This window comes from Geotrypetes seraphini, chromosome 1 (assembly GCF_902459505.1).
Source record: "Geotrypetes seraphini chromosome 1, aGeoSer1.1, whole genome shotgun sequence".
NCBI classification, from domain to species: Eukaryota; Metazoa; Chordata; class Amphibia; order Gymnophiona; family Dermophiidae; genus Geotrypetes; species Geotrypetes seraphini.
In genome coordinates, this window is record NC_047084.1 from 265,590,162 (window position 1) to 265,608,654 (window position 18,493).

At 41.9% G+C, this 18,493-nt stretch overlaps 1 protein-coding gene and 1 pseudogene across 7 annotated transcripts in view; one reads left to right on the forward strand and one right to left on the reverse strand.

Moving 5' to 3' along the window:
• Positions 1 to 18,493, forward strand: part of ZFYVE28 (zinc finger FYVE-type containing 28) — a 304,842-nt gene that overhangs the window by 222,986 nt on the left and 63,363 nt on the right. The gene's annotated exons all lie outside the window — the stretch shown is intronic.
• LOC117357952 lies at positions 15,884 to 16,174 on the reverse strand (annotated as a pseudogene).

Below are 18,493 nucleotides of genomic sequence, written 5' to 3' on the forward strand. Positions count from 1 at the left end.
ATTGTACCAAAGGTCTGTTAAACCATGGCCTTTTTGTAATGGTTTCACAAGAGTATTTTCTCACTTTGGACAATTTCCACATTATATATTTGTATATTAGTTTGTATGGAGCAAATTTTCCATTTGATTTGAAAGTGTGATAAAGAAGACTGCATATAGCAAGACTGGGGGGGGGGAAAAACAACAAAAAAACACTGAACCTGACATTGTGGGTTTAATCAAGAATGCTTAAACTTGAAACTTTTTATGCACTTATTTAAATTTTTCAGAAGTACATTCACACTTTCTCTTAACAATCTCAGTAATGCTGATTACTAGATTTTTTAAAAGTTGAAAGCAAAATTGTAAAATCAGCTTAGTGTTCTTGGCTACATTCCCAGAAGAGACTGAAATAGAAATATATTGCAATATATTCAAACAGTATTGTAATAAAGAAGGAACAGTCTGTCCTTTGTAATAAGTTTCATTTTATACCTAGCATATATAATAATTTATAATGTTAAAGCCCAGTTTGTGTCTTAATTAAACATCACTTGTTCTAGCTTTACTCTGAAAGGGTAGAATATACTAATTTAAAATAAGTACAGTCAAACCTCGGTTTACTAGTAACGTGGTTTGCGAGTGTTTTGCAAGATGAGCAAAACATTCTTGCAAATCGTGCCTCGCAAACTGAGCGTTGACTCACTTTGCGAGCCCCCACCCCCGACAACTGCCAATCCCCCCCCCCCCACCCTGCCCGCAAGCCCCCATTCCCGACAACCAACAACCCCCAAGAACTGGAACCATCTGGCTGTCCGCGAGCCACCCCCCTGAGAACCGGTATCGCCCACCCACCCAAACCCTTACTGCAATCTGGCACCGGCATGCAGCACTAACCCACAGGACGTGCCGGTGCCAGAAGAGCCTGCTTTTTGCCGCTGATCTCTGCTCAAGGCCTTCTGGCTCCCGCTCTCTCCGAGGTTCTAATGAGATTCTCGGAGAGAGCGGGAGCCAGAAGGCCTTGAGCATGCGCAGATGTTCAAGGCCCAGCCCAGCAGAGATCAGTGGCAAAAGGCAGGCTCTACCGGCACCGGCATGTCCTGTAGATTGGTGCTGCGTGCTGGATTCAGATCGCAGTTTGGGTTTGGGCTGGCGATGCCAGTTCTCGGGGGGGGGGCTCGTTTACGGGGGGGGGACGATTCCAGTTCTCAGGGGGAGCTCGTGGACGGGAGGAGGGGGGCGATTCCGGTTCTTGGGGGTGGGATGGAAGTGCAACAGTGGCCTCGGGGGTGGGGGGTGTTTTTGGGATGTGGTAGGGTGGGGTGGAAATGAGCAGCGTCGGTGGCCTCGTGGGGGTGGGGGGGGAAGTGGAACCAATCAAGCGAGTTTCCCTTACTTCCTATGGGGAACTTGCTTTGATATACAAGCACTTTGATTTACGAGCATGCTTCTGGAATGAATTATGCTCGCAAACCAAGGTTACACTATATATTCTTCTATGACCTATCATGCATGGTTTTAATACAAATGTATTTGTAAAACAGAAATTAATGAATGTAAAGTCCACAAGAAAAGAAAGGTATGACTTTTCTGCAGAAGTTTTTATCCTTATTAAAGAATTCAAGTGGTCTAAAAATGCCAAACATTCCACTTAGTCATGGCCAAAAGTTTTCAAGTGTATCGCACTTAGTTCTTGATTACTGATATTGTTTTGGGCTACTTTGGGCTATAGTCTTTATTTGTTCTGGGCTAAATATTTATTTTTAGCTTCAGCCATCTTATTAATAATCTCACAAAAAAGTAAGGATTTTTTTTTGGGGGGGTCATAATTGCTTGTTGGATTTTTACATGCCTGCATGAAAATTAGGGATCACCATATAATAATGTTCCTCCGGTCGTTCGCGGTCCTGGTTATTCGCGGTATTCTCCGACTGGAACTTCCTGTGCTAAAGTCAGGCTTCACCAATCAGGAGCTGCATGTCAAAGCAGCTCCTAATTGGTGAAGCCTGACTTTAGTGCAAGAAGAGGCGGTCGGAGCATACCACGAGTGATTTCCTTCATTCACCGGCACTCCATCTGCCCTCTGCTGCCTCCCCAGCTGCCCTCTCCTGCCTCCCCAGGTGAAAAAACATATTCGCGTTTTTTGATATTTGCGGGGGTTCCTGGAACGGAACCCCCCGCAAATATCGGGGGGAGTACTGTAGTCCTATTTGTATAATTTTTGATATAATCAAACTTTTGTTGTTCGTCAGTGTAAGGTTAGATAGCAGTCATTGCTATGAGCGATAATGGGGGATTAAATGATCTTAGACCATTGAATTAGTTTTGTTTGATTAACTTGACAGTAACAAAAAATCAGACCATTAAAATATGACACTAAGTTAAGTAAAAGGTCTGTTGTGTTAAAGAAACAAACTGAATGGACATTATTTTGATTTTTCAAGGTACAACAAAATGAAAATCTAAGGCATCTATACAATGTCTACTTATTAGATGTACATATTTGGTGTCTTTGGTTTATTTTGCTTCAGGTTTTCACTTGTGTTCGGCATCATGGTACATGGGTATGACAGGAGCGGTGGAGCTCATGATGCCTGAGGGGAGAGCTGATTTGCATAGGAGCTGCTAGTGCTGCTGGGAGCTGCCCGCTCACCCTGAGTGGATTGTGGTGCTGAAAAGAACAGCTACCAGCACAGAGAGCTCAGAAGAAAAGAGCTCATTCGCGAACTGGGCGACCCTCAGGAGGAGGAATGCTGACTTCAGCCTAACTCCCAGTAAGCTCTGTAGGCCACTGCTAAACAGTGCAGCAGAATAGAGTGGCTGGGCTGACCAGTCCTGATGGGGGACTGGTACAGTGAAGAAAGGAAGCCTGATGGTTGGAGGGTTCACGGGGACCTATACGTTGGCAAGAAAGAGCTGAAGAAGAAGCTGGGGTCCCAGTAGAGCTTGGAGTCGAGGGGCTTAAGCTTGACAACTGTAGGTGGGACTGGTGAAGGATCCAGGAGAGTCCTCAGTGCGTGCGTCAGCAAGAAGATGACAGAGGCGCTGGGAGAGCCCTCAGTGCATGTGTGCTGGATAAGACAACTGGGTGACGGAGCAGCTTAGGCGTCCTCGGTACATGTGTCAGTGAGAAGATGACTGAGGGGCTGGGAGAGTCCTTAGTGTGTATGTGCCGGATAAGATGACCAAAAAGCTGGGAGAGTCTAAGAACCCTGAGAGCACTGGCCAAAAGACTGAGGAGTGACTGGCTGGGATGGTGTGATTCAGGAGAAGCCTGGAGAGATGAGGAGTCCATGGAGGACCTCAGGGAATGACCAGGAGGTTGGGAAGACCTGGTCATGGTTTTGAGAGTGTGTTTTAACCCTGTATGTTTTGTTTTTACAGAGAACTGTGGTGCCTGGGGGTGGACATGTGATGGGTATTACTGCTCGGCCCGGTCGCGTGATCGCAATGGAATATGCACAGATTGTAAACCTGTACAACGAAGAGAGACCAATAAAAGCAATTACAAAAAAAGCTGAAAGTCGCTCATTCAACTGTCATAATAATAGATGCAATGAAGAGCTAAACAGTTTCAAGTCTCAGGCACGCTCAGGTCAACCAAGAACTTTGAATGTATGAATAATCAATGCAATCATAAAGGCAACTAAACAGTCCCCAAGAGCATCAAGTGTTATCAGAGCTAGAAAAGCAACAAGATAATGTGCAGGAGATGACTCAGTGCAGGACTTTGGTTTTCAAGCAAGCAGTTAAGATCAAAGTTTTCTGTCAAAAATATAAAAGAACAGCTCAGCTTTCCGTCACAAGTACAAGCAATGACAGCTGATTTTTATTATTATTTATTGAGGTTAGTGGGAGCAAACTATTTTCAGATGAAAGCACTTCCACTTAGTTTTACAGCTTCTGTTGAGATTTTTAAATTGGAGACGTAATCTGAGGTATGTTATACCCACAGTGAAACATGCACCAAAGATTATGGTTTGGGGTGCAGTATCAGGATCTGATCGAGCAGGGTTGTGAATTATGCCAAAGAATACCACAATCAATGGAACTGTTTAAATGTTTTGAAGCAAAAACTGCCAAAATATATGCTAATTCACAAAATAACCCATTTCCATCAGAATGGTGCACTGTGCCATGGAACAAAAGCTATTAAGACATGGCTGTCTCATGTACAAATATAACTGTACTTTGGATGGGCAATAGCCCAGATTTGAACATTTTTGAAAATATGTGTCTGTGATCAACTAGAAAGTAGATATATACAGTCCAGAATCTGAAGCAGTGTTTATACACTGGAACAAAGTTGTGTGAACTCGGAAGATAACTCCAGAATTCTGCAGAAAACTGGCCAGATCAATGTCAAAATGAATACAGGCAGTTATTAACAACAGAAGACATCAGATTCTCTAACTGGTGCCCATGTCAGCGGCTTCCTAAAAGGCAGTTGCCGATCGTGTGTTAATCATGTGACAGGGCACTTCTAGCACCTACATAGGCACGATTTACACAAAGTTGTGCCAGAAACCTAGACCAGTGGTTCCCAACCCTGTCCTGGAGGAACACCAGGCCAATCGGGTTTTCAGGCTAGCCCTAATGAATATGCATGAAGCAAATTTGCATGCCTATCACTTCCATCATATGCAAATCTCTCTCATGCATATTCATTAGGGCTAGCCTGAAAACCCGATTGGCCTGGTGTTCCTCCAGGACAGGGTTGGGAATCACTGACCTAGACTATGGCTTCGGAGAGTCCTGCTGGCTCACCTGATTGGGAATTCCCCTGCCACAATCAGCTGAATCAGCAAGGAGATCCCTGATTCCTCTCTCTCCCCCTCCCTCCCACCTACCCACCTGCTGATCCCCCCCTCCAGTATCTCTCCAAAGAAAGACCCCCCTCCCCTGAGTCCAACATCTCTACATCCCCCTTGTACCTTTGATGGAAAATCAGCAGGAGTGATGCCCACTCCTTCCTGCTGGTAGGATGCACTGGGAGAGGCCTAAGACTCTGAAGGATAATGATTAAATATGTTAGATTCTCACTTAGATTACTGTAATGCCCTATTTAAGGGTATTGCTCAAAAAGAGATCAAGCGTTTACAGCTAATTCAAAATGCTTCTATTAAAATCATCATGAAAGCAAAGAAATTTGATCGTTTCACCACTTCTTTAAAAATCTCATTGGCTTCCAGTGTCCCATAGAATAATCTACAAAATATATTTATCGCTTAAGGCTCAGCTCTAGAAGTCCCCAGCTTTCATCATTAAGATTCTAATTTCCTACTCTTCCACTAGAATACTTCGGTCTAATGATCAACATCAGCTAACTGTTCCTTCACTTAAAACTATTAATACATGGAGACAATATATTTTTTTTTGGTTGTAGCTCCCCAATTGTGGAATTCCTTGCCAATTTATTTGAGGGAAGAAAGAAATATTGATAGATTTAAGAGCCAGTTGAAATGCTTTCTTTTTAAAGATGCTTTTGACTGCTAGGCATTGTAAAACCCTGTTGAAGACTCAACTATTTTTATTTTATTTTTAAACACCACAAAAAACCCTCCTTTTGTAGTTTTCCTTGATTGTCTCATTTGCCTTCAATTATTGTATTTCCATCCCTACACTCCATATTGGTCTTGTTTGTCCTGTAAGTCATTTATTTGGAATATGAATTTTTGTCATAAACTGTTTTAAGAATTGTGCATCGCCTTGAATATATGATTAGGTGATCAATTAAATTTTAAATAAACTTGAAACTAGTTTGTAATGACATATGATCTCCATTAAGTGCAGTTTTTGGATTTCACTATTATCAAGCGGCATGTGAGATTATGCACATTATTTTAAAAACTATCCATATGCTTTTTTTTATTATTTATTTATTTATGAGTTTTAAAATTACATACCAAGTATACACTTGTACAGAAAGGTGGTTAGACAAGATATTACTTTCGTTAAAGTATAAAACATATTATACCTTAACAATCCTAAAGACAAAAGAAATATAAATTTTGACAAACTCAGCTCAAGTCCTCTATATTAGAATCCAAGATTTCACATAGCGAGACAAAAGAAAAATATAAATCTATATATTTAAGATGTGCTATAACCATAGGGCTGAGGTAAGAGTGACATATTTAAACTTATGGAGCACTTGATTTCTCAGTAAACACCAAAAAGTCCAACAGGACAGGGAACCCACGGGTGTAAAACAGTACAAAAGGAAGTGGGAACGGACAATGAACACTCCACTGAAAATCACTGATGTAAAACCAACTTGTTTATTTCATAAAAGGACACAAGTAGAAGCTGTGGACCCGACACAGCACTGTGTTTCAGCGTCTGAGGAAAACCTGCATCACGGGTCACTAAACATAAAAACATAATACAAGATATTAAAACACATCATATAAAAATTTAAAATTTAAAAAAAAATTTTCTTAAGCCATAAAAGTAAATGAATACCAGAGGCCAATCAAATAAATAATTAAATACATATAAATATAACAAATGATACATATATCAAAGATATATATATGTATGTGACAAACAAAACATATGATAATGTTTAAGCAAATATCTAAAAATGAAACCAAACCTGTGGTGTATATGTTCACAGATGACAGGTCTGGGATAAAACAGAGCTGTGTGGTAAAAATATGGAAATAGGACCATCAAAATACCATATTTCATCAGGAGAAAAACTCTAAAAACCTACAGCATAACATAATATTTACATAAGACAATAAAAGAGCGCAAAACATGTAGCTGCGTGAACAAACTTCAAAAGCTATTTGATTGAAAGAACAAGTTTTATAACAAGCTAGCAACCATACAGGATGTTAATGCAGAACATCTCAAGTGTATCACTAACACTTCTCCCTCCGTATTAGCGGTTTCAGCTATTCACTGTTTTTAGCTTCCTGGCTCCTCTCCCCAAATTACATCAGCTTGCATAGAGAAATCGCTGATTCCAAGCATTTATAGGGAAAATCACTGATTCCCAGCACTTTCTTCACTGTGTTTTACCTCTCCTTCAGGAACAGACCACGTCTCCCACCATGTTATTCTCGGTTTCACTATATTCATGATGGTTTTTAATAGAAAACAGCGAATAACATATGAAAAAGTTATTCGCGATTTTTCTGTATTTGCGGTTCTGTTAATCCCCTATCACAGCGAATACGGAGGGAGAAGTGTAGAAGTGTACATAACTTTGTAACAAAATAGCAACTTTATAGAATGTTAATACTTGATTTCTCCCCATCCAGTCGGGACAAGGCCAAAAAGGCAGTTAACTGTTGAGGTTCAAAGAAAACATATTTAATTGAGCAGTGGCAAATAAAACACTTACAAGGATGTCTTAAATAGAATGTAGCCCCCAGTGAAATGACCCCTGGTCTCAAAAGAAGGGAAGAAATATTGGATGCACAGTCAGAAGAATAAAGTGCAACCAGAGACTCATGAAATCACCAAACAACAAAGGTAAGAAAAATGATTTTATTTTCAATTAAGTGATCAAAATGTGTCCATTTTGAGAATTTATATCTGCTGTCTATATTTTGCACTGTGGCCCCCTTTTACTAAACCGCAATAGCAGTTTTTAGCACAGGGAGCCTATGAGCATCGAGAGCAGTGCAGAGCATTCAGCACAGCTCCCTGCGCTAAAAACCGGTATCGCGGTTTAGTAAAAAGGGAGGGGGTATATTTGTCTATTTATGTATAGTTGTTCCTGAGGTGACGTTGCATAAAGTCATATGCCTTGACCTCTATGAAAACCCACGGAATATAAATGATAATTAACATTTTCTCTGCGTACAGTGTGCTTTGTGTTTTTTTAAATTTTATTGTTGGTAGATCATTTTGACTTGGTCATTTTAAAAGTAGCTTGCAAGCCCAAAAAGTGTGGGCACCCCTGCTTTAAGGTATCATTTCAGTCAGTTTTTGAGATTGCATCTAATATGTTCAACAATGGAAGATTTTCAAAGTCATTCTGAATATTTGGAAAAATTGTTTGGGGAACTGTGGATTTCCTAAATCAACAGTTCACAAGGCATACTTAAGGACTAAATTTGTCCATCACTTTTTTCTTCAGAAAAAAACATCCCAGAGCAAGCATGTCAAACTCAAAGTCTGACATGGGCCAAATAAACAAGGTTAAGTTTATGTGGGCCGCAAAAAAGCAAAAACATTCACTGGGCTGTCTTCCTCTCTTGATTGAGGTGGGAAGCTGGATCAGGGATCTTTTATGAAGTAATGCTTGGTCTCAATATCATGGTTTCACAGAGAAATAGTGAAAAGGCAACTACCTTGGAATTATAGTGGACTGATTGCGAGGAGGAATGGAGAATTATCCAGACCTTTAAGTCTTTTTTTCTTTAGCTAAAACACATCAATCTCAGAAGTATATTATAGTGCAGAACTACAGGAATCCTACTGCTGAACAAGTCATATGGCTTACTTTTCACAGAGGAGGGCTTATTTGACAGGGATTACTGACTCGCCACTCTGCAAGGCTTTAAAAATACATTTTTCATGATACAGTAAACTCTCAGGCCCAGATTTTCAAAACTTTAACACAGTCGGTAAACTGTTTTCCGACAGTTTAGCCTGCATGCCTTGTAGTGGCAGATTATCAAAACGACCTATCTCTGTTTTTAGCGAGGTTTCTAGCAGTCTCCGACACTGCCATGCAAATGGGCTCTTCAACATTAAAATGAGCACTCCGGTGGATTCTTAAAAATTGGCAAGCCATTTTCTAACAGCAGCATCGGCAACAAAATTCAGCAATTGGTCCAGGGGTGCCGGTACAGTGACAGCACTATTTAAGACCCCAACAGCACTGTTTAAAACTTCGGCATGGCAGTGTTGGAGACTGCTAGAAAAGACGTTTGTGACCCCCCCCCCCCCACCCCAGCAGCGGGAGAGATGCCCACTCTCTCCCGCTGCGAAGCAAACCGCCCCATAGCAGCAGGAGAGATATCCATTCGCTCCTGCTGCATCACAACAACCCCTGCATCACGCCCGACCCCTCTCCCCTGTACTTTAATTAGATGGCTGACCAGAGAGATGCCTACTCCCTCCGGCCAGCTGGCCCGCCTCTTCCAAAATAAACCTTCCCTTCCCTGGGGCTCTGATTGGCACAGGTTGTTTAAGGCCCCTCCCATAGAAGGGGACTTAGGTGTCTGGGCCCTTTCCCGGTGCATCCATAGGAAGGGTCTTATACAACCTGAGCCAATCAGACCCTCAGGCCCCTCTCCCCGCACCCCCCCCCCCTCCACCCCAATGCAGCCCAGGATGCACCGGGAGGAGAAGGCCCATTTTGAAAGAGGCAGGCCAGCTGGCTGGAAGGAATGGGCATCTTTCCCACTGCAGGAGGGGGAGAACATAAGAATTGCCACTGCTGGGTCAGACCAGTGGTCCATCATGCCCAGCAATCCGCTCACGCAGCAGTCCCCAGGTTAAAGACCAGTGCCCTAACCGAGACCAGCCCTACCTGCATTCGTTCTGGTTCAGCAGGAACTTGTCCAACCTTGTCTTGAATACCTGGAGAGTGTTTTCCCTTCTAACAGATTCCGTGAGAGTATTCCAGTTCTCTACCGCTCTCTTACGTTTGTACGGAATCTATCCCCTTTTAACTTTAGAGAGTGCCCTCTCGTTCTCTCTACCTTGGAGAGGGTGAACAACCTGTCTTTGTCTACTAAGTCTATTCCCTTCATTATCTTGAATGTTTCGATCATGTCCCTTCTCAATCTCCTCTTTTCAAGGGAGAATAGGCCCAGCTTCTTTAATCTCTCACTGTACTGCAACTCCTTCACCCCCTTAACCATTTTAGTTGCTCTTCTCTGGACTCTTTTGAGTAGTACCGTGTCCTTCTTCATGTATGGTGACCAGTGCTGGACGCAGTTTTCCAGGTGAGGGCGTACCATGGCCCGGTACAGCAGCATGCTAACCTTCTCCAATCTGTTCATGATCCTCTTCTTAATCATTCCTAGCATTCTGTTCACCCTTTTCGCCGCTGCCGCACATTGCGCAGACGGCTTCATCGACTTGTCGACCAGTACTCCCAAGTCTCTTTCCTGGGGTGTCTCTCCAAGTACCACCCCAGACATCTTGTATTTATGTATGGGATTTTTGATACCGACATGCATTACCTTACACTTATCCACGGTGAACCTCATTTGTCATGTCGCTGTCCATTTCTAGACATGGTTATGTCGCGTTGCAGATCTTCACAATCCCCCTGCGTCTTCATTGTTCTGAATAACTTTGTATCGTCTACAAATTTGATCACCTCACTCGTCTTACCCATTTCCAGATTGCTTATGAATATGTTGAAGAGCACGGGTCCAAGCACCGAGCCCTGCGGCACCCCACTGATGACGTTCTTTCAGTCTGAGGAGGTGTTGTGTGGCAGCAGGAGAGAATAGGCATCTGTCTCACTGTTGTTCTGTTTTGGATTTTTTTTTTTTTCTTTTTGCGGTTTTTTTTTCTACACATCTGCCCATTGCTATCACCAGTGATGGGCACATGCAAATTTGGCAAGTCTTCTCTACTCTCTGCCAACCTCATTTACTTGAGCGTTTTTTAGAGAACGATTCCATTTTTTTAATTCGCTACCAGAACAGCTGTGATAGCAGCCTGTCATTTTTTAAAGCAGTTTTTTAAGAATCTAAGCCTCAGTTATCTGGCACCTGTGGGGATTGGTGGATGCTGAATAACTGTAGTTTCTGATTACTTCAGAGTTGCTGTAAAAATAGTTTTGTCTCTCTTCCCACCTCACTTTATCATCCTCACACCCCCAAGTGTAGGTCTAGCATCTGTTCTTCCCTTCTTTCTGGGTCACTTTCTCTTCCCCCCCTCCCCCTCCACTTATGTGAACAGAATCCATCCATCTCTCCTGCTCGACACCCTGCTGCTGGCCCCCCCTAAACTTCTGGTCCACCCCCCCATCCAGGTGTGCCCTCCCTCCCTCCATGTGGATCTGATTTCCTTACTAAAGCAGCAGCGGCAGCCGGTCAGCACAAGCAACGTTGAAAACAGGCTGCACTTGGCCAGCCCTGGCAGGGTCTTTCCTCTGTCATGTCGGAAGTGATACATCAGAGGAAAGGCCCAACCAGGGCTAGCCATGAGCAACCTGTTTTTAGTGCTGACTGGCTGCTGCTTCGGATAAGAGAGGGAGGACCTGAGGGGGAGGGGGGTTGCAGTTAGGACCACTGCTGCTGCTGCTGCTTCGAGGCTAGAGGGAGGGAGGGGGGATCACGGCTTAGAACCGCTGCTGCTTTAGGAATGATTTTTTTTTTTACGGCAATTTTTTTGCCAGTTGGGTGAGAGTGCTAATTGCTTGAGTACCGGTTAATTGGGATTCTACTTTCTATGTTTATGTGAACAAATACAGGGCTTCTAGGAAAAGGAATGTGGATATTTGCAAACAACTTTGGGACCTTCTCTTTTCAGGCAGCTAAACTAAATTCATGGCTCGCCCAAATTGTGCTTGATGCCTCTTCAAATCTCAATTTTAGAAAGCAGATTAAAACTCAACTATTCAACAGACCGAATCCTTAACGTACTTCATTACTATCTCCTCTCATTCTTTTAAGATTGCTGCTCCCTCCTTATAGCTTGTATGTATTTTTTCTTTCACTTAAATTGTAGACATATAACTAGTTTGACTTCTATGATTGCACTGTTCATATTTTCAATTTCAATTGCATTGTTTGTATTTCATCTAACTGCTGTGAACCGCCTAGAACTCCCTGGGTTTGGCGGTATACAAAATAAAATTATTATTATTAAATTATTATTATTATTACTCTTCCCCTTTCCCCAAAGGGGGTTACTTTTGCAGACTCTACATGGCCAGGAGCACGGTTCAAAGGAGAAATATATTCTTGAAAAGCTTCTATATCCTGGGGAAAAATGCATTATGAATCAATCATTATGCATGTTAAAATCCCAGGTGATTTTAACATGCCGGATGTTGATTGGGGTATCCTATTGCGGGATCTTCTAGAAGTAGGGAGATTCTGGATTCTCTACAAGGAGAATCAGTTGGTAATGGAACCCACACGGGATGGGGGTCATACTGGACTTAGTGCTTATAAACAGGGAAAGTGTTTCTGATGTTACAGTGGGTGATCATCTGGCATCCAGTGATCATTGCATGGTACAGTTTAATATTAAGATGGGCATAGAGAGGGCTCATTCAAAAGCAGAGGTTCTAGACTTTAAAAAAACTAACTTTGTTCGGATGGGAGTTTACGTCAAGGAATTATTGTCTGGATGGGAACATCTGGAAGGAGTTGAAATGCGGTGGCAAAACTGAAAGGAGCGATTGTAAGGGTGACAAACCTTTTTGTGAGGAAGTAAGTAAAAGTAAGAGGACAAGAAGGTTCTCAAAAGTAGTAGCTGAGACAATAAGGAATAAGAGGTTAGCTTTCATAAACTACAAAAGATCGCAGAAAGAGGAAGACAGGCAAAAATATCTTGTAAAGTTAAGAGAGGCTAGTCGTGTAATCAGGAAAGCAAAGATGCAAATGGAAGAAAAAATAGCTGACACGGTAAAACGGGGAAACAAGACATTTTTTAGATATATTAGTGATAGAAAGAAGTGCAAAAGTGGTATTGTGAGACTCAAAGTTGAAGGGGAAGAATAAGTAGAAGCTGATAAAGAAAAGGCCGAATTGCTTAACAGATATTTCTGTTCTTTGTTCACGGCTGAAGCGCTGGGAGCAGGACTGCAGAAGACAAATGTGAATAGGAATGGAGGAGTAATATACCCTAATCGATTTTCAGAGGGTTGTGTTCATGAGGAGCTGGCCAATTGGAGTCTTAGGCCTAAGACTATGATTAGCCCAGGTGCCTCAGGCCCCTCCTATGGGTGCTGTATGGTGCAGTGGTTAGAGCTACAGCCCCAGCACCCTGAGGTTGTGGGCTCAAATCCCGCACTGCTCCTTGTGACCCTAGGCAAGTCACTTAATCCCCCAGTGCCCCAGGTACATTAGATACTGTGAGCCCGCTGGGACAGATAGGAGAAAATGCTTGAGTACCTGAATAATTTGTTACCCACATAGAATTGTAGGATATGCGGAATATAAATGAATAAAAAAAATATATATTTTTTTTTAAACTTCAGTACTAAACAAAAAGCATGTCACCAAGCACCCTCTGAAATTTCAGAACTATTCTTTCAATTAGCTAAAATATGTTGCGTGTCATTCCCATTAATATATCAAATAACCTAGCCTCATACTTATTTAAAATATTAGAAAGGACCACAGAACACAAAATAACAATTATGGAAAATAGATTCCATTTCCCCCCAAATTAACTGCCAAAAGTGATATACAAAGGAACTGTCAAATAACATTTGCTTAAAATGTTCCAATACCAGGCTAAGACCAACACGTTTTTGAAACCCCCTGTGACAGCCTAGATACTATATAAGGCGTCCAAAGGGCTCTATGAACCACATAAAACAAAGACTGAGTTTGTAGACCAACTTTGTCTGCTTCGGTAACTTTAGTCCGAAAGAGTTTCCAATCTACATGTTGGACATTCTCACCAAGATTGTGAAGCCAGATCTACTGTAAAGCCAAATTCTGATTATCTTATCTTTACATTTAAAATGAGTTAGTCCAAGCTGAGAATCTGTTTAGGATTCAGAAGCACAAACTCTTGTGCAAAAGGAAATTCTCTATCCTATATCACTAACAGCCATAGCCACTAATTAGCTCATAGAATACAGTAAATTTTCAGAATTTGAGATCTTACTGAACATAGTCACGCTTCAGGGTAACGGTCACTTGTGTCATGGTGATGCACAGAACAAATTAATTTGGATGCACTACCCTGAATGGTGATTGATAAGGGTGGAGTGGAAGGTGCTTCAAAGTCTGCAATCTCTAGTAACATCCTAGTGGAAAGAGAAATAGTCATTTTAATTGCTAAGTTGGTTACTTTGTTTTGCTGCTTGAAATGCAGAATTAAGGTTGACTGTAAGTGCATGCTTACCAGTAGATTAATTTATTGAGATTGGAAAGGGGAAATGAGTTAAAATGTCACGAAAGAGGCAATCTGATTTTCCATCCTGTTTTTTCTTAATACTTCTCCTGTTTAGAATCCTAATGGAGTCTTAAGTTTAATTGAAGTGCTCCCAAAATCTGACAAAAGCATCGGCTCATTATAAAATCCGAGTGTCATGAAAGCATGTTTCAGGTATATTATTCAGTTAGATACTACAGTCCTATAATAGACTGCTGCTCCATAATTTATTCCACTTTTCAAATGGTGTTAGTTATTCAAAAGGCAGAGAAACACTCATGCTAAAATATAATTTATTCTGCTTTTCAAATTGTGTTAGTAATTCAGTTCAAAAGGCAGAGAAACACTTAATACTGAAATATAATCCCATTCTGTGAACCAAAGCCAATGTCCAGGGATAAAACCTGTTAAACTCTAAGACTTTTACATAATGTGCAGTTTGAACACATGTAAAATGAGTGCTCCAATGGAAAGCTACCTAATCATTTTCATGTAACTATGTGACATACAGTACAATATAAAGAAAAAAAAAATCCAAATTTGGCTATCACAGTGCATATGTTATGCTTGTTGTAAGGAGACATGAGATGGAGGAGCTGGACTGAAGATGGAGGAGATGGACTGAAAACTGGGAATGCCCAGTCAAATTCAATTAGTGCTACTTGTGATCTTGGGTGAGTCGCTTAAACTTCTGTTGCCTCAGATATAAACATGAAAGGCAGTTCTATGACTGAACGCATAAGTGCGTATTCTTGTACAACAGGACTGGTAGTCTTGACCAGCGGGTTAAACCCTCAGCCACGAGGGTTGTACAAAGCCCACTGTTTTGTTTTCATGCATCACCTCCTATAACTTTGTAATTAGCTCCACCCCCTTAGTCTTACTCTGTACAAGGGAAAGAGGTGCTGGACTCATATAGTGGTTGGACTGGAGCTGGAGGAAAGGGAGAGATGCCAGACCCAAACCTGGGCACTGAAGGGAGGGGATAGAGGTGTCGGACAGATGGGAAGGGAGATAGGTGTAGGACCTGCAGGGAGGAAGAGAGAAAAGGGAAGAGAAAGAGAAAAGCTGAACTAAGGGGATGAAGGAAGAGTGAGTAAAATATTGAAAATAGGAGGGAGGAAAGAGAGAGTGTGAGAGACACATTGGTATAGGGGAGTAAGAGAAGGAAGAAGCTGGACACAGGGAGATATTAAAAAAAAAGGGAGATGGAGGGCATGGATGGGAGCATAGGAACAGGGACAAAAAGGAGAATGCAGTATGGGAGTGGTATATGGACACAAAAGGGTAATGCTAGACATGGGAGGGTATATAGGCACAGAGAGAAGATGGTTAAACATGGGGGAGAATAAGAACACAGAAGGAAGGCACTGGACAAGGGGGGCATAGGAATATAGAAACATGATGGCAAATAAAGGCTAAATGGCCCGTCCAGTCTGCCCATCCACAGTAACCATTATTTCTTCCTCTCTCTAAGAGATCCCATGTGACTATCCCAGGCTTTCTTGAAATCAGACACAGTCTCTGTCTCCACCACCTCTACCGGGAGACTGTTTTACACATCTACCACCCTTTCTGTAAAAAAAAATATTTCCTTAGATTATGCCTGAGCCTATCACCTTTTAACTTCATCCTATACCCTCTCATTCTAGAGCTTCCTTTCTTCCTTTCCACTTTTTTATTACTGTGACTTTTATTGTATAATTAACCAAAACTTAATTTAAATAAATGCACAAGTTGAAGCACATACTAGTCTGATCAAGGGTCCTTTGCTTTCACTCTTTATGAGATTACCTTCACACAAATGTTTTCAGTACTTCCATAAAAGGTAACTTAATAATTTTATTTAATAGCTTGTATTCTAAACAAATAAATTGTGTTTCACAACACAAACAAAAACAAGTTTAATAGGCATATGGTACACTTTCACTTTATGAACTTCTTTATCTTCACATTCACATTGCCTGTCATAATAGAAAGCTTCTTCACAAACCCTGTTTCTGGCCAGCGATACCATGTCCACATGTTTCACTTGTTTATATTCAATTTTGTCCCTATATCCAGCCTGCTGAAATATGTACAGGTTTTCTATCTCATCAGGCCATTGCTTTGCATGACTTATAGATTTTGGTTTGACATCAGGGGCTGCCATGGCTCCACAACTTCAACAGACATTTTTCTGCGGTTGGGCTTGAGCACTTCCTTGCAGGCCTCGGCCATGCTCCCGCTGCCGGATATTGACTGGTGGCGGCTCTGCACAGCTTTGAGATCTGAGCCTTGGCGGCCACTGCCACCGCCGAAGCCCAGGGCCGAGATGTGCCCAGTCTGCAGCGCATCTCACTGGGGATCAAGCTAGGAGGCTCCTCGTCACCCCATTACCAGCACACCCACCGTCTGCAATCACGCACTACTTGATACAGACTAAGGTTCACCCTCAGCAGGTGCCAGAGACACTGCTTCCTCATGCCATCATGGCTCCTGGCCGCTCCTCCCCCGCCTCTCCCTGCCGGTTACAGTCCTGGCTCCAATCGCCTTTCAGATGAAAAGGACTTGACTTGTGTACATTTATGCCACATAGATATTTAAACATTTCTATCATATCTCCTTTCTCCCTCCTTTCCTCCAAAGTTTATAGATTGAGATTTTTAAGTCTGACCCCATACATCTTTTGACAAAGACCATGTACCATTTTAGTAGCCTTCCTCTGAACCAACTTCATCCTTTTTATATCTTTTTGAAGGTGCAGCCTCCAAAATTGTACACAATATTCTAAATGAGATCTCACCAGAGTCTTATACAGGGGCATCAATAACTCCTTTTTCCTACTGGCCTTACCTCTCCCTATGCACCCTAGCATCCATCTAGCTTTTGCCGTCACCTTTTCAACCTGTTTGGCCATTTTAAGATCATCACATACAAACACACCCAAATCCCGCTCTTCTGTCGTGCACATAAGTTCTTCACCCCCTAAACTGTACTGTTCCCTTGGGTTTTTGCAGCACAAATGCATGACCTTGTATTTTTTAGCATTAAATTTTAGCTGCCAAATTTCAGACCATTCTTCAAGCTTCGTCAGGTCTTTCTTTATGTTATTCACACCAACCTGGGCGTCTACTCTATAAGAGGCAAATCTTACCCAACAGCCCTTCAGCAATTTCGTTTATAAAAATGTTAAAAAGAACAGGCCCAAGAACAGAATCTTAAGGCACACCACCGGTAATATCCCTTTCCTCAGAGCAAGCTCCACTGATCACTACCCTCTGTCGCCTTCCACTCAACCAGTTTTTGACCCAACCCGTCACTTTGGGACCCATCCCAAGGGCACACAGTTTATTTATTAGACATTTGGGTGGAACACTGTCAAAGGCTTTGCTAAAATCTAAATACACCACATCTAGCGCACTCCCTCTATCCAATTCTCTGGTCACCCAGTCAAAGAAATTGATCAGATTTGTCTGACAAGACCTACCTCTAGTGAATCCATGTTGCCTCCAGTCCTGTAATCCACAGGATTCCAGAAACTTCACCATTCTCTGTTTTAAAAGTGTTTCCATTAATTTGCTTACCACAGAAGTCAGATTTATTGGCCTGTAATTCGCTACTTCTTCCTTACTTCCACTTTTGTGGAGAGGTACCACATCCACCCTTCTTCAGTCCTCCGGTACCACTCCCAACTCTAGAGACTCATTGAAAAGGTCAGTCAGCGGAGCCACCAGAACTTCCCTAAGTTCCTTCGAATGTAAGCCATCTGGCCCCATCGCTTTGTCTAATATTATTTTAGCTAGCTCCTCACGAACACAACCCTCTGAAAATCAATCAGGGTCTACCACTCCTCCATCCCTATTCATGTTTGTCTTCTGTGGTCCCGCTCCTGGCACTTCAGCCGTGAACACAGAACATAAATATTTGTTAAGCAATTCAGTATTTTCTTTATCAGCTTCTACTATATATTTCTCCCCTTTACCTTTAAGTCTCACAATGCCACTTTTGCACTTCTTCCTATCACTAATATATCTAAGATAGTCTTGTCTCCCCATTTTACCATTTCAGCTATTTTTTTCTTCCATTTACACATTTGCATTCCTGACTACACGACCAGCCTTTCTTAACTTTTCCAGATATTTTTGCCTGTCTTCCTCTTTCTGTGATCTTTTGTAGTTTATGAAAGCTAACCTCTTATTCCTTACCTTCTCAGCTATTACTTTTGAGAACCAAAGCAGCCTTCTTTTCTTCTTACTTTTACTTACTTGACTCACAAAAAGGTTTGTCGCTCTTACAATTATTCCTTTCAGTTTTGCCCACTGATTTTCCACTCCTTCCAGATGTTCCCATCCAGACAACAATTCCTTGATGTAATCCCCCATCCGAACAAAGTCATACTGTACGTAAGGGAGGGGAATCATAGAATGGTGAGATGATGAAGACAGGGAAATGGGCACAGGCGAAATACTAGAAAGGGACATATAGGAGA